Below are 15,232 nucleotides of genomic sequence, written 5' to 3'. Positions count from 1 at the left end.
GTCACTTAACTTCTCTGTGCCTCAGTTATCTCTTCTGCAAAATGGGGATTGACTGTGAGCCTCATGTAGGACAAGCTGATGACCCTATGTCTACCCCCAGCGTTTAGAACGGCGCTCTGCACATAGTAAGCGCTTAACAAATACCAACATTATTATACTATTGAATGAATAAAATGGGGATGAAGACTGGGAGCCTCATGTGGACAATCTGATGACCCTGTGTCTACCCCCAGCGCTTAGAACGGTGCTCTGCACATAGTAAGCGCTTAACAAATACCAACATTATTATACAGGGCAATGAGGTTGTTCCACGTGAGGCTCACAGTCTTCATCCCCATTTTATGCATTCGACAGTATAATAATGTTGGTATTTGTTAAGCGCTTACTATGTGCAGAGCAGTGTTCTCTGCACATAGTAAGCGCTTAACAAATACCACCATTATTATTATTATTATTATTATTATTCTAAGCGCTGGGGGAGATACAGGGTAATCAGGTTGTCCCACGTGGGGCTCTCAATTTTAATCCCCATTTTCCAGATGAGGTCACTGAGGCACAGAGAAGTGAAGCGACTTGCCCACAGTCACACAACTGACAAGTGGCGGAGTCGGTATTCGAACCCATGACCTCTGACTCCCAAGCCCGGGCTTTTTCCACTGAGCCACGCTGCTAGTATTTATTGAGCGCTTAGGGGAAGCAGCGCGGCTCAGTGGAAAGAGTCCGGGCTTGGGAGTCAGAGGTCATGGGTTCGAATTCCCGGCTCTGCAACTTGGCAGCTGTGTGACTGTAGGCAAGTCACTTAGCTCTAGCTTTTCAGACATAATTTTGCTATTGTTCTTGTCTGTCCGTCTCCCCAGATTAGACTGTAAGCCCGTCAAAGGGCAGGGACTCTGTCTATTACCGATTTGTACATTCCAAGCGCTTAGTACAGTGCTCTGCACATAGTAAGCGCTCAATAAATACTCTTGAATGAACTTCACTTCTCTGGGCCTCAGTCACCTCAACTGGAAAATGGGGATTAATTGTGAGCCTCACGTGGGACAACCTGATTAACCTGTGTCTACCCCAGCACTTAGAACAGTGCTGTGCACATAGTAAGCGCTTAACAAATACCAACATTATTATTATTATGGGCAGGCACTGTACTAAGAGCTTGGAATGGACAATTCGGCAACAGATGGAGACATCTCTGCCCACTGACGGGCTTACAGTCTAATCGGAGACAGACAAAAACAATAGCAATAAATAGAATCAAGGGGATGTACATCTCATTAACAAAATAAATAAGGTAATAAAGATAAATACAAATGAGCGGAGGAGCGGCAGTGTTGAGGGGAGGGGAAGGGAGAGGGGGAGGAGCAGAGGGACAGTGGGGGAAAAGGGGGCTTAGCTGCGGGGAGGTGAAGGGGGGGCAGAGAGGGAGCAGAGGGAAAAGGGGAAGCTCAGTCTGGAAGGCCTCTTGGAGGAGGTGAGCTCTCAGTAGGGCTTTGAAGATGAGAGAACTGAGGCATAGAGAAGTGAAGTGACTTGCCCACAATCACAAAGCTGCCAAGTGGCAGAGCCGGGATTCGAACCCATGATCTCTGACTCCCAAACCCAGGCTTTTTCCACTGAGCCACGCTGCTTCCCTTGGAAGGGGCCCGGGCTTGGGAGCCGGAGGTCATGGGCTCTAATCTTACTTAATAATAATAATGCTGGCATTTGTGAAGCGCTATGTGCCAAGCTAGAGAGGGGATACAAGGCCATCGGGGTGTCCCACGTGGGGCTCACCGTCTTCATCCCCCTTTTACACATGAGGTCACTGAGGCACAGAGAAGGTAAGTGGCCTGCCCAAAATCACACAGCTGATAAAATGGTGGAGCCGGGATTTGAACCCATAATAATGTTGGTACTTGTTAAGTGCTTACTATGTGCAGAGCACTGTTCTAAGCAATGGGGGAGATATAGGGTAATCAGGTGGTCCCACGTGAGGCTCACAGTGTTCATCCCCATTTTACAGATGAGGTAGCTGAGGCACAGGGAAGTTAAGTAACTTGTCCACAGTCACACAGCTGACAAGTGGAAGAGCTGGGATTCGAACCCATGACCTCTGACTCCCAAGCCCAGGCTCTTTCCACTGAGCCACGCTGCTTCTCTAAAGTAAAGTGAAAAGAAGGTAAGTGATTTACCCAAAGTCACCCAGCTGATGCTCTTCCCCTTCCCCTCCCCTCAGGACTGTGCTCATTTGTATATATTACTTATTACTCTATTTATTTTGTTAATGAGGTGTATATCTCCTTGATTCTATTTATCTTGATGATGATGTCTTGTTTTTGTTTTGTTCTGTTTTGCTCTGCCGTCTCCCCCGATTGGACTGTGAACCCGTCACTGGGCAGCGATCGTCTCTGTTACCGAATTGTATATTCCAAGCGCTTAGTGCAGTGCTCTGCACACAGTAAGCGCTCAATAAATAGGATGGAATGAACTCCCAAACCCGGGGGTCTCTCCACTGAGCCACGCGGCTTCTCGCGAGGAAGGGGCGTGGCTAGAGGAGGGGCGTGGTGCTGATAATAATAATAATAATAATGTTGGTATTTGTTCAGTGCTTACTTTGTGCAGAGCACCGTTCTAAGCGCTGGGGGAGATACAGGGTAATCAGGTTGTCCCACGTGAGGCTCACAGTTCATCCCCATTTTCCAGATGAGGGAACTGAGGCCCAGAGAAGTGAAGTGACTTGCCCACAGTCACACAGCTGCCAATAATAATGTTGATATTTGTTAAGCGCTATGTGCAGAGCACTGTTCTAAGCGTTGGGGTAGATACAGGGTCATCAGGTTGTCCCACGGAGGCTCACAGTTAATCCCCATTTTCCGGATGAGGTCACTGAGGCCCAGAGCAGTGAAGTGACTTGCCCACAGTCACACAGCTGCCAATAATAAGAATAATAATGATAATGTTGGTATTTGTTAAGCGCTTACTATATGCAGAGCACTGTTCTAAGCGCTGGGGTAGATACGGGGTCATCAGGTTGCCCCACGTGGGGCTCACAGTTAATCCCCATTTTCCAGATGAGGTGACTGAGGCCCAGAGAAGTGAAGTGACTTGCCCACAGTCATCCAGCTGCCAAGTGGCAGAGCCTGGGATTCGAACCCGTGACCTCCGACTCCTAAGCCCGGGCTCTTTCTACTGAGCCACGATTAGACTGTGAGCCCATCAATGGGCAGGGGCTGTCTCTATCTGTTGCCGAATTGTCCATTCCAAGCGCTTAGTCCGGTGCTCTGCACACAGGAAGCGCTCAATAAATACTACTGAATGAATGATTGTTTGGGCGTGGTTAGAGGAGGGGGCGTGTCGAGGATCCCCTCCGTGTGGTCACGTGAACTCGTGATGGGGAATCCCCGCACCGGCCCCACCCCCCCCCCCCGGGCCCCAGGAAACCTTCCTACCAGTTCCCCCCCCAACTTTCCACCCCACCCACCCCCACCCTGATCATGCGGAAAAACTGCACTCTACTCAAAACGGTATTGACTCATCCAACTCTTCCGGGTCCAGTGGAAAGACCGCATTAACAATAATAATGATAATAATAATCATAATGGTATTTGTTAAGCACTTACTATGTGCCAAGGCCTGTTCTAAGCGCTGGGGTAGACACAAGGTAATCAGATTGTCCCACTTGGGGCTCACGGTCTCAAGCCCAGAGAAGTGAATAATAATAATAATGTTGGTATTTGTTAAGGGCTTTGTGCAGAGCACAGTTCTAAGCGCTGGGGTAGATACAGGGAAATCAGGTTATCCCACGTGCGGCTTACAGTCTTCATCCCCATTTTCCAGATGAGGGAACTGAGGCCCAGAGAAGTGAAGTGACCTGCCCAAGGTCACACAGCAGACAAGGGGCCAAACAGGGATTAGAATCCACGACCTCAGACTCCCAAGATCGTGGTCTTGCCACTAGGCCGTGCGCCCTGTGGTAATAATAATGATGGCATTTCTTAAGCGCTTACTGTGTGCAAAGCCCAAGGCAATCGGGGTATCCCACGTGGGGCTCACAGTCTTCATCCCCATTTTACAGATGAGGGAACTGAGGCAAAGAGAAGTGAGGTGATTTGCCCACAGTCACATAGCTGATAAGTGGCGGAGCTGGGATTAGAACCCACGACCTCTGACTCCCAAGCCCGGGGTCTTTCCACGAAGCCACGCTGGCAGGAGGCAGGGACCTGGGTTTTAATCCCACCTCTGCCACTTGTCTGCTATGTGACCTTGGGCAAGTACGTTTCATTTATTCATTTATTAGATCGTATGTATTGAGCGCTTACTGAGTGCAGAGCACTGCACTAAGCGCTTGGAATTAGCAATAAAGAGAGAAAATCCCTGTCCAAACCAGATTTACAGTCTAGAAGCGGGGAGACAGATATCAGGCATCAATAGCATCAATATAAATAAAGAGAATTATAGATATATACACATCAAAACAAGTAAGCAGGTGTTAATATAAATAGAACTATAGATATGTACATCCAACACAAGTGCTGTGGGGCAGGCAGGGGGTATAGAGCAAAGGGATCAAGTCGGGGCGATGGGGAAGGGAGGGGGAGCTGAGGAAAGGGGGGGCTTCACTTCTCTGTGCCTCAGTTTCCTCCTCTAATAATGATGATGGTATTTGTTAAGTGCTCACTATGCCCCAAGCACTGTTCTAAGCGCTGGAGTAGATACAAGCTAATCAGGTTGTCCCATGTGGGGCTCACGCTCTTAATCTCCACTTTACAGATGAGGTAACTGAGGCACAGAGAAGTTAAGTGACTTGCCCACAGTCACACAGCTGACAAGCAGCAGAGCAGGGATTAGAACCCTTGACCTCTGACTGCCAAGCCCATGCTCTTTCCACTAAGCCACGATGCTTCTCATTTGTCCAGGCTTTAGTTTCCTCCTCTGTAAAATGGGGATTAAGACAGTGAGGGACAGAGATGTCCAACTTGTATCTACTCCAGCATTTAGTACAGTGCCTGGTGCATGTTCATTCATTCAATCAATCGTATTTATTAAGTGCTTTCTGTATGCAGAGCACTGTACTAGATGCTTGGGAAAGTATAATACAATAATAAAGTGACAATCTCTGCCCACAATGAGCTACAGTCTAGAGGAGGAGTCTAAAAAGCCCTTAACAAATACCATAAAACAAATATCTCTGTGCCTCAGTTCCCTCACTGTAGAATGTGGATTGAGTACCGGTCTTCCCACTTAGACTGTAAATTCATGTGTTTTCCTCCCCCTCTAGACTGTAAACTCATTATGGGCAGGGAAAGTGCTAATTCTGTGGTATTATACTCTCCCAAGTGCTTAGTACAGTGCTCTGCGCATACTAAGTGCTCAATTAATACCACTGACTGACTGATTAATAGGGGAACTGTGTCTGATCTGATTATAGTGTATCTAGAGTAAAGCTTAGCACATAGCAAACACTTAAGGAATATCACAGTGAATATTTTTTATTATTGATGAAAATATAATAATAATGTTGGTATTTGTTAAGCACTACTATGTGCAGAGCACTGTTCTAAGCGCTGGGGGAGAGACAGGGTCATCAGTTTGTCCCACGTGAGGCTCACAGTTAATCCCCATTTTACAGATGAGGTAACTGAGGCACAGAGAAGTGAAGTGACTTGCCCACAGTCATACAGCTGACAAGTGGCAGAGCGGGGAATCGAACCCATGACCTCTGACTCCGAAGCCCAGCTTCTTTCCACTGAGCCACGAGTTGCCTCTATAGGACAGAGAGAGTTTGGCCAATTTGTGTCAATGAGGGGTAGCCAAACTGCCAAACCTGGGCGGTCAACCAACTGCCATTCAACTGGACCTACTGAATATAACGATCTGGAATAATTGTGACTCTTTCAGCCCAAGACCCTACCCCCAAGAGCTGCCGTCTCCAGTCCTCCCTGCTGGTCAATCAATTGTTTTTTTTGAGCACCTACTGTGAGTAATAATAAAAATAATATTTATTATTATGGTATTTGTTAAATGCTTACTATGAGCCAGGCACTGTACTAAGCACTGGGGTAGATACAAGCAACTCGGGTTGGACATAGTCCCTGTCCCACACGGGGTTCAGAGTCTCAATCCCCATTTTACAGATGAGGTAACCGAGGCAGGAGAAGTAAAGTGACTTGCTCAAGGTCACATAGCAGCCAAGTGGCGGAGCTGGGATTAGAACTCATGACCTTCTGACTCCCAGGTCTGTGATCTATGCACTAGGCCAGGCTGCTTCCCTGTAGAGCACTCTATCAAATGTCTGGCAAAGTACAATAGAGTTAGTAGACCTGTTCCCCGCCTTCAAGGATCTTGCCAGCTAGAGGGGAGACCGACGCTAAAGCAGATAGGTGGAAGAAATATATAAAATATGAGTAATATATATATATATAAAACAGGAGGAGTACACAAACTATATCTATCAGTGCTACTGGAGGCCATGAGTACTTAAATGCTTAGGTTGTGTGAAAGTGTTGAGATGGCAGTTGGGTTGATATAGAGGGGGGAGACAAAATTAATCAGGGATGACCTCCAGGAGGAGGTGTGATTTCAGAGGGCTTTGAAGATGGGGAGACCTGGGGTCTGCTGGTAGTGTTGCTTAGTGGGAAGCACACAAGGCTGTAAACCAGTTGACCTGCTTTCTCGTCCCAGCTCTGCCACTTGCCTGCTGTGCGACCTTGGGTAAGTCACTCAACCGCGCAGTGCCTCAGTTTCCTCATCTGTAAAATGGGGATAAGATCCCTGACCTTCTTTCCTCATAGTGTGGCACATAACAAAAACCACAATTATTATTCAGCATCACTCAAAACTCCAAAGCTCCCACTGGCTTCCCATTTCATCATCAAGCAAGAACTCCTCACCGTTGACTTTAAGGCTGTACCAACTCGCCCCATCTTATATATGGGCTTTAGTCACAGATTACATCCTGCTCATTTTTTCTGTTTAGGGGAAGCGGCATGGCATAGTGGATAAAGCACATGCCTGCGAGTCAGAAGGTCATGGGTCTGATCCTAGCTCCGCCACTTGTCTGCTGTGTGACCTCAAGTCACACATAGTAGCACTCAACAAATCCATACACTGACTCTTATATTTAGCACTTAATACGTGCTTCAATTTCTCTGTACCTCACTTACCTCATCTGTAAAATGGAGATTAAGACTATGAGCCCTATGCGGGACAGGGACTGTGTCAAACCTGATTTGCTTGTATCGACTCCACCGATTAGTACGGTGCATGGCACGTAGTAAGTGCCTTTATTTATTACTATTTGTTCCTCCTAAGCTACTTTCTAACTGTACCTCGCTCCTGGCTCACCCCTCCATCCTCTTACTCACATTGTTCCCTGGCCTGGAACTCCTTCCTTTCAGTAGATCTGCCAAATCACAGCTCCCCTAATCATCAAAGCCTTCCTAATTTTTTTAAACATGACATTTCTTAAGTGCTTACTACATGCCAGGCACTGTACTAAGTGTTGGGTTAGATATAAGCTAATCAAGTTGGACACAGCCCCTGTCCCAAATGGGACTCACAGTCTTAATCCCCATTTTACGGATGAGGGAACTGAGGAATAGAGAAGTTAAGTGACTTGACCAAGGTCACAGAGCAGACAAGAGGCAGAGGCAGGATTAGAACCCAGATCTTTCTGACACTAAGGCCGTGCTCTATCCACTAGGCCACGTTGCTTCTCATTCATTCCTTTTCCAAAGTCCGTCACAGATTAATTAATAATAATAATAATGTTGGTATTTGTTAAGCGTTTACTATGTGCAGAGCATTGTTCTAAGCACTGGGGTAGATTTACAGGGTAATCAGGTTGTCCCACATGAGACGCACAGTCTTAATCCCCATTTTACAGATGAGGTCACTGAGGCACAGAGAAGTTAAGTGACTTGCCCACAGTCACACAGCTGACAAGTGGCAGAGTCAGGGTTCGAACCCACGACCTCTGACTCCCAAGCCCGGGCTCTTTCCGCTGAGCCACGCTGCTTCTAATTCCCATCATTCTAGGCGGCGTCAACTTCAGGTCATTTCTAGCACTTAAGTATTCATTAGTCTATTTCCTTAGCCCTTGAATCGGTATGTAGAGCCCATCATACATTTGACTATTTATTATGATTCTGCCATTTGTCAATATTTTTTGTGTCTGTCTCCCTTATTAGAGTGAAGATTGTTGTAAGCAAGGAACCATATGTTTTACTTTCCCAAGTACATTAATTCGTTCATTCAATAGTATTTATTAAGTGCTTACTATGTGCAGAGCACTGTACTAAGCGCTTGGAATGTACAATTCGGCAACAGATAGAGACAGTCCCTGCCCACTGACTGGCTTACAGTTGAATTGAGGGAGACAGACGGACAAAACAATAGCAATAAATAGTACTGCACCCCCTAGTTTGGCAATAAATAACTCTATCCTCTAGGCCATGCTGCTTCTACTCCTTCTATTACTTTTACATACGCTTAATACAGTGCCCCGCATACAAGAGACACCCAGTACAGTGCCCTGCATCTGGCAGAAACTGTCAAATGCTGCAATGAATCAATTGCATTTATTGAGAGCTTACTGTGCGCAGAGCACCGTATTAAGTGCTGGGGAGAATACAACAGAGCTGGCAGAAACATTCCCTGCGACAAAGGGGTTTAAGTATAGATGGGGAGACAAACTTTTCATTTTTCAATGATATCTGTGAGACGCTTATTATGTTTCCAGCGCAGTTCTCGGCACTGGGATAGATACAAGTTAATCAAGTGCGACACGGTCCCTATCCCACACGGGGCTCACAGTCAAGTAGGATATTGAATCCTCATTTTACAGTTATGGAAACTGAGGCCCAGAGAAGTTAATTGACTTGCCCAAGATCACCCTGCAGGTAAGTGGCAGAGTCAGGATAGAACCTAGGTCCTCTGGCTCCCAGGCCCATGCTTTATCCACTAGACTATGCTGCTTCCAATAAATTACGGATAAGCACTTAAGTGCTTTGAGGCTGAGGGTGGGGTGAATAAAGAATACAAGTGTAAGTGCCAGTCAATGCCAAAGGGAGCGGGAGTAGGAGAAATACACAGGAGATGCTCAGTAAAAACTGCTGAAGCCAGCCAGGGAGGAGTCCAGTATCTACGCGGAGGGATCGGAAGGTCGTGGGTTCTAACCCCGGCTCTGCCACATGTCTGCTGCGTGACCTTGGGTGAGTCACTTTAACTTCTCTGTGCCTCATTTACCTCGTCTGTAAAATAGGGGTCAAGATTGTGAGCCCCATGAGGGACATGGACTGTGTCCAACCTGATTTCTTTGTATTTAGCCCAGCACTTAGAAAAGTGCTTGGCACACAGTAAGCGCTTAACAAATCTTACAATTATTATTAAGGGAGCTAAGGTTCAAGTTAAGGTCCTGCCTCTGGCCTGGAATGCCTTCCTGCCTCAAATCCGACAGACAATTACTTTCCCCCCGACTTCAGAGCCTTGGGCAAGCCACCTGACTTCTCTGTGCCTCGGTTCCCTAATCTGTAAAATGGGGGTGAAGAATGAGCCCCATGTGGGCCAACCTGATGATCTTTTACTTACCCCAGTGATTAGAACGGTGCCTAGCACATGGTAAGCATTTAAGAAATACCATTATTATTATTATTGAAGGCCCATCTCCTCCAAGAGGGCTTCCCAGCCTAAGCCCCCCTTTTCATCTCCCACCCCCTTCTGCATCACCCTGACTTGCTCCCTTTGCTCTCCCCCACCCCAGCCCCACAGCACTTATCTGTCATTTTATTTATTTGTATTAATGTATGTTTATTTGTATTGATGTCTGTCTCCCCCGCCTCTAGACCGTGAGCTCTTTATTGTTGCATTGTACTCTCCCGAGCGCTTCGTCCAGTGCTCTGCATACAGTAGGTACTTAATAAATACGAATGAATGCTGAGTGAATCAAGGAATGATTAGAAATGGGCAGGGAAAGGAGATTGTCCTTCTTCCCTTTATCCATCCTTTGCAAGCCCTGAGGTGTCCAGCAGAGGGGAGGGTTGTCCAGTCCAAGCGGTCCCTGCAGCCTGGATTTGAGTCCATCCATAATAATAATAATAAAGAAGATGAAGAATAACAATATATTATATCAATATATTGATATATGTTATGTATACTATATTATATTAATATAGTATAAATAATAACTGAGGCACTGAAAAGTTAAGTGACCTGCCCACATTCACACAGCTGACAAGCGGAAGAGCTGGGATTCGAACCCCTGACCTCTGACTCCCAAGCCCGTGCTCTTTCCATTAAGCCACGCTGCTTCCATGGGTGGCCCTTTCTGGCCAGACCCTGCCCCAACCACCCCAAGCCCCGCGACGCTTCCCCAAGGCAACTCTGACTCTCTTTGCTCGTGGGTTTGGGTGCGAGGGTGCTCGTCTTGGTTCTGGACCGTGTGTGTATGTGCGCATGAATGAACATGTATAATGATCTCACCTCTTCTCCCCCTCCCTTCTACCCCACTCTTACTTGCTCCTTCATTCTTAATGATAATGTTGGTATTTGTTAAGCGCTTACTATGTGCAGAGCACTGCTCTAAGTGCTGGGGTAGATACAGGGTCATCAGGTTGTCCCACATGAGGCTCACCGTCTTCATCCCCATTTTACAGATGAGGTAACTGAAGCACAGAGAAGTTAAGTGACTTGCCCACAGTCACATAGCTGCCAAGTGGCAGAGCCTGGATTCGATTTATCCTCCCTCCCATCCCCACAACACAGCACATATGTATTTATCTGTGTATGTATATATATATATATATATGTATCTGTAATTTATGTATTTATTTGATTGTTTATATCAATTCCTGTCTCCCCCCTAGACTGTGAGCTCGTTGTGGTCAGGAATGTGTCTGTTGTTTATAGTACTCTCCCAAGAGCTTAGTACAATGCTTTGTACACGGTGAGCGCTCAATAAATACGACTGAATGAAAGAACCTCTGGCCCAGTTGACGTGTGTATGTACACTGATCCTAGTTCTGGACCAGAGTAATAATAATAATAATAATGTTGGTATTTGTTAAGCACTTACTACATGCAGAGCACTGTTCTAAGAGCTGGGATAGATACAGGGTCATCAGGTTGTCCCACGTGAGGCTCACAGTTAATCCCCATTTTACAGATGAGGTAACTGAGGCACAGAGAAGTTATGACTTGCCCACAGTCACACAGCTGACAAGTGGCAGAGTGGGAATTCGAACTCATGACCTCTGACTCCCAAGTCCGGGCTCTTTCCACTGAGCCATGCTGCTTCTGGGTGAGCATGTGCACTGATCTCAGCTAGTCCCCTTCTACAACCCACTCGGCTCCTCTAGTGCTAACCTCCTCACTGTACCTCGGACTCGCCTGTCTTCCCGCTGATCCCTGGCCCATGATGACCCTGTATCTACCCCAGCACTTAGAACAGTGTTCTGCACATAGTAAGTGCTTAACAAATACCAAAATTATTATTATTATTATTATCCTGCCTATGGCCTGGAACGCCCTCCCTCTTCAAATATGACAGACAGTGACTACTTCCCCCATCTTCAAAGCCTTATTGAACACACGTCTCCTCCAAGAGGCCTTCCCAGACAAGGCTCCCAAGTTTCTCCTTCTCCCATTCCCTTTCACATCGCCCTGACTTGCTCCCTTTGTTCTTTCCCCCCTTCCAACCCCACAGCACTTACGTATATAACTTAATTTACTTCTTTGAATTGACATCTATCTCCCCCATCTAGACTGTAATCTCATTGTGGGCAGGGACTTTCTCAAGCACTTAGTACAGTGATCTGTTCTGCTGGGGAAGTGGGGGCGTTGGGGAAGTAAAGGACTAGTGACTGAGGGCAGGGAGTACGGAAAGATAGGTCAGTTGGGAAGCAGCATGGCGTAGTGGATAGAGCACGGGTCTGGGAGTCAGAAGGTCATGGGTTCTAATCCCCATTCCTCCTCTCATCTGTCGTGTGACCTTGGGCAAGTCACTTAACTTCCCTGTGCCTCAGCTCATCAGTAAAATGGGGATTAAGACTGTGACATGGACTGTGTCCCACCTGATTTGTTTCCACCTCAGTGCTTACTACAGTGCCTGGCACATAGTGAGCACTTGACAAATAACGTAATTATTGATCCCTTGAGGCCAAACCGTCTGAGCTGAAGGATTTGTGTTTCAGAAAAGGAAAAAAGTCTGGAGCGGAATGATGAGTGAGAAAGCTTCCCACCAATGTCACCTGCCCTGCCTCTAGCTGTGTCCTTGACCCTTCCCCAACCCCTTCTCTCATCCCCATCTCTGTCCCTAGTCCTGTCTCTGTTCCTGCCCCATCTCTGTCTCTGTCTCTGCTCTGTCTCTATCTCTGTCCCTGGCCCCACACCTGCTCCAATCTCTATAATAATTGTGGTATTTTTCAGTGCTTACTATGTGCCAGGCACTGTACTAAGCACTGGAGAGGATACAAGCAAATTGGGTTGGACACAGCCCCTGTCCCATGCTCAACGTCTCAATCCCCATTTAAAAAATGAGGTAAATGAGGCTCAGAGAAGTGAAGTGACATGCCCGAGGTCACACAGCAGACAAGTGGCAGAGCCAAGATTAGAGCTCACAACCTTCGGATGCCCAGGCCTGTGCTCTATCCACTACGTCATGCTGCTTCTTGAGGGGCCTAACCAGTTGGGAAGGAGGATTTCCAAGCACCTTGTGTGTAGGGCAGTCTCCCCGGCATTCAGAACAGTTACCGGCCCGACAGGGTCCCCTCTCTGCTTCTCTGGGTTGGAAAGAGGGGAAGGGAGAGGAGAATCCCTAAAAGAGAAAACCTAGGATTACACAGTGCATGGCCTTCTAGGGAAGGCGACAGATGACTTTTCTGACTTGGACAGACTGGTGGAGAGGATAGCCTATAATCACGTGACCCAGGAGAAGCTGGACAGCATCTTGGCGGTCATCCAGGGCTCTCATGAGAAAGCACTGGTGATGCACTCCAGACTGGATCCGAAGACCCAAGAGGCCTGCGGGTTGGCCGTGAAAGGATCGATCCGGTCCATCGACAAGACGCCGAGGCTCATCTTGAGGCTCCGATGTCTCCGGCTTTCACCTCCTGAGTTCCAGTTAGAGATCTAGTGCACGAACGAGACCCAACAGCAGCTCTGCCGGGTGGTTCGTGAGATCAGGCTGGAGCTGAAGTCAACCCAGATGCGTCACACCCAAGATGGGGCCTTCGCCATGGATGATACCCTCCTGAGGATGCAGTGGGATCTGTGCAGTGTTCAGGATTCCAGCCAGGAGGCCAAGTGTCACGTGGAGGAGGAGCTACTGAAGACCTGGGAGGCGGTCCTGGACACAGAGACCCGGGAGGGTTGCACAACCTCCCCAGGCCTAGGGCTACAGCCCACATCAGGCCGACCTCCCCATGTCGGCCATGGATGTGGGTTGGCACCTGGGCCAGGAGAAGATCCCCGGGGCCCCGACTCGGACTGTGGGAGCCCCACTGCTGCGACCGCTCCCTCCTAGATCGCCACAGACACCGCTGTGGCCACGGGAGCTCAGAGGTCACATCTGAAGCAGCATGGCATGGGCCTAGGCGTCAGAAGGTCATGGGTTCTAATCTCAGCTCTGCCCCTTGTCTGTTGTGGGACTTTGGGCAAGTCACTTCACTTCTCTGTGCCTGTTACCTCATCTGGAAAATGGGGATCGAGCCTGTGAGCCCCCCATGGCTCAGGGACTGTGTCCAATCAGTCCAATTTGCTTGTATCTACCCCAGCATTTAGTACAGTACCTAGCACATAGTAAGCACTTAACAAATACCATTATTATTATTGTTATTATCATTCCCTTCCCTGCCCCGATCACTGTCTCTGTCCCCGGCCTCATCCCTGTCCCTATCTCTGCTCTTGTCTCTGCATCTGGCCCCACTGTCACCCCTGTCTCTGCCCCTGCCGCTGTCTCTGTCTCCGGCTCCATCCCTGCTCCCGTCTTTGCCCCTGACCCATCTCTGTCTCTGGCTCCATTCCTGCCCCTGTCTCTTCCGTCTCTGCCTCTGCCCTGTCTCTGCCCCATCCCTGTCTCTGTCTCTGTCTTCAGCCCCATCCCTGCTTATGTCTATGTACAGCCTGTTCCTGTCACTGCCCTGTCCATGCCCCTGCCCCTGTCCCCACTCCTGCCTCTATCTCTGTCCCTGTCTCCTTCCCTGCCTCCATCTCTGTCTCCATTCCTGCCCCTGCCCCTGTCTCTGCCCCTGCCCCGGCTCTGGCCCTGGCCCTAACCCTGTCCCTATCTATGTCCCCGGCCCCAGTTCCCACCCCGACCCTCAGGACTAGGTTTGAGTGGGCAGGGGCAGGGTGGGGACAGGGGACTGGTTGAGTTGATCTGGAATCCAGGGTGTTTTTAGGCCAGAGATCTCCCTGTTCCCATCCGGGGCAATCAATCAGAGCCATTAATTGAGACCTGGTGAGTACTAGGTACTGTGCTAAGTGTTTGCGAGAGAGAGCAACAGAAGCAAGATAAGCATTCCCTGCCTGAAAAGAGCTTGTAATCTCATGCAGAAGCTGGAAAAAATTATTTATAGACAGCAAAAGCCAGAGGAAGAACACGCATGTAGCAAGAAGCAGTGCAAGCACACTGCAGAACAGATAAATAGTGGAAAGATAAATACTTAGATAATATATAAACAAAAATATACAAATGTACAAGAGTGCTGTAGATTCCATTAAAGCACAGAAATTCTATGGGTGAATGTTGTTACGACACCAACGGGTGTTGTGAATTAATCCAGGAAGGTCTCCTGAAGGAAGGGGTATTTTGGGGGGGGGGGGGGGCTTTAAAATTGAGAAGCTGCTGAGAAGCAGCGTGGCTCAGTGGAAAGAGCACGGGCTTTGGAGTCAGGGCTCATGAGTTCGAATCCCAGCTCTGCCACTTGGCTGTGTGACTGTGGGCAAGTCACTTCACTTCTCTGCGCCTCAGTTCCCTCATCTGTAAAATGGGGATTAAGACTGTGAGCCCCACGTGGAACAACCTGATTCCCCTATGTCTACCCCAGCGCTTAGAACAGTGCTCGGCACATAGTAAGCGCTTAACAAATACCAACATTATTAAAATTGGAGATATCTGTCATCTGAGAGATTGTGAGTGGGGGTAGGGGAGGGAACTCCAGGCTGGGGGAGAAGCGTGAGCTAGGAAATGAGGGTAGGAAAGTCTAGAAGGAGGTGCAGCTATAAATTGTGTTTAAAAGGAGCAAAAGCTCCTTAGCAC

The 15,232-nt window shown here is 48.1% G+C and overlaps 1 pseudogene; it reads left to right on the top strand.

Moving 5' to 3' along the window:
• Positions 1–3,470: 3,470 nt before the first annotated feature.
• On the top strand, positions 3,471–13,495 carry LOC100082682 (annotated as a pseudogene).
• Positions 13,496–15,232: the final 1,737 nt, after the last annotated feature.

This window comes from Ornithorhynchus anatinus, chromosome 2, assembly GCF_004115215.2.
Source record: "Ornithorhynchus anatinus isolate Pmale09 chromosome 2, mOrnAna1.pri.v4, whole genome shotgun sequence".
NCBI classification, from domain to species: Eukaryota; Metazoa; Chordata; class Mammalia; order Monotremata; family Ornithorhynchidae; genus Ornithorhynchus; species Ornithorhynchus anatinus.
Note: the sequence above shows the minus strand (reverse complement) of the source record. Positions and strands in the feature narration are given on the sequence as shown.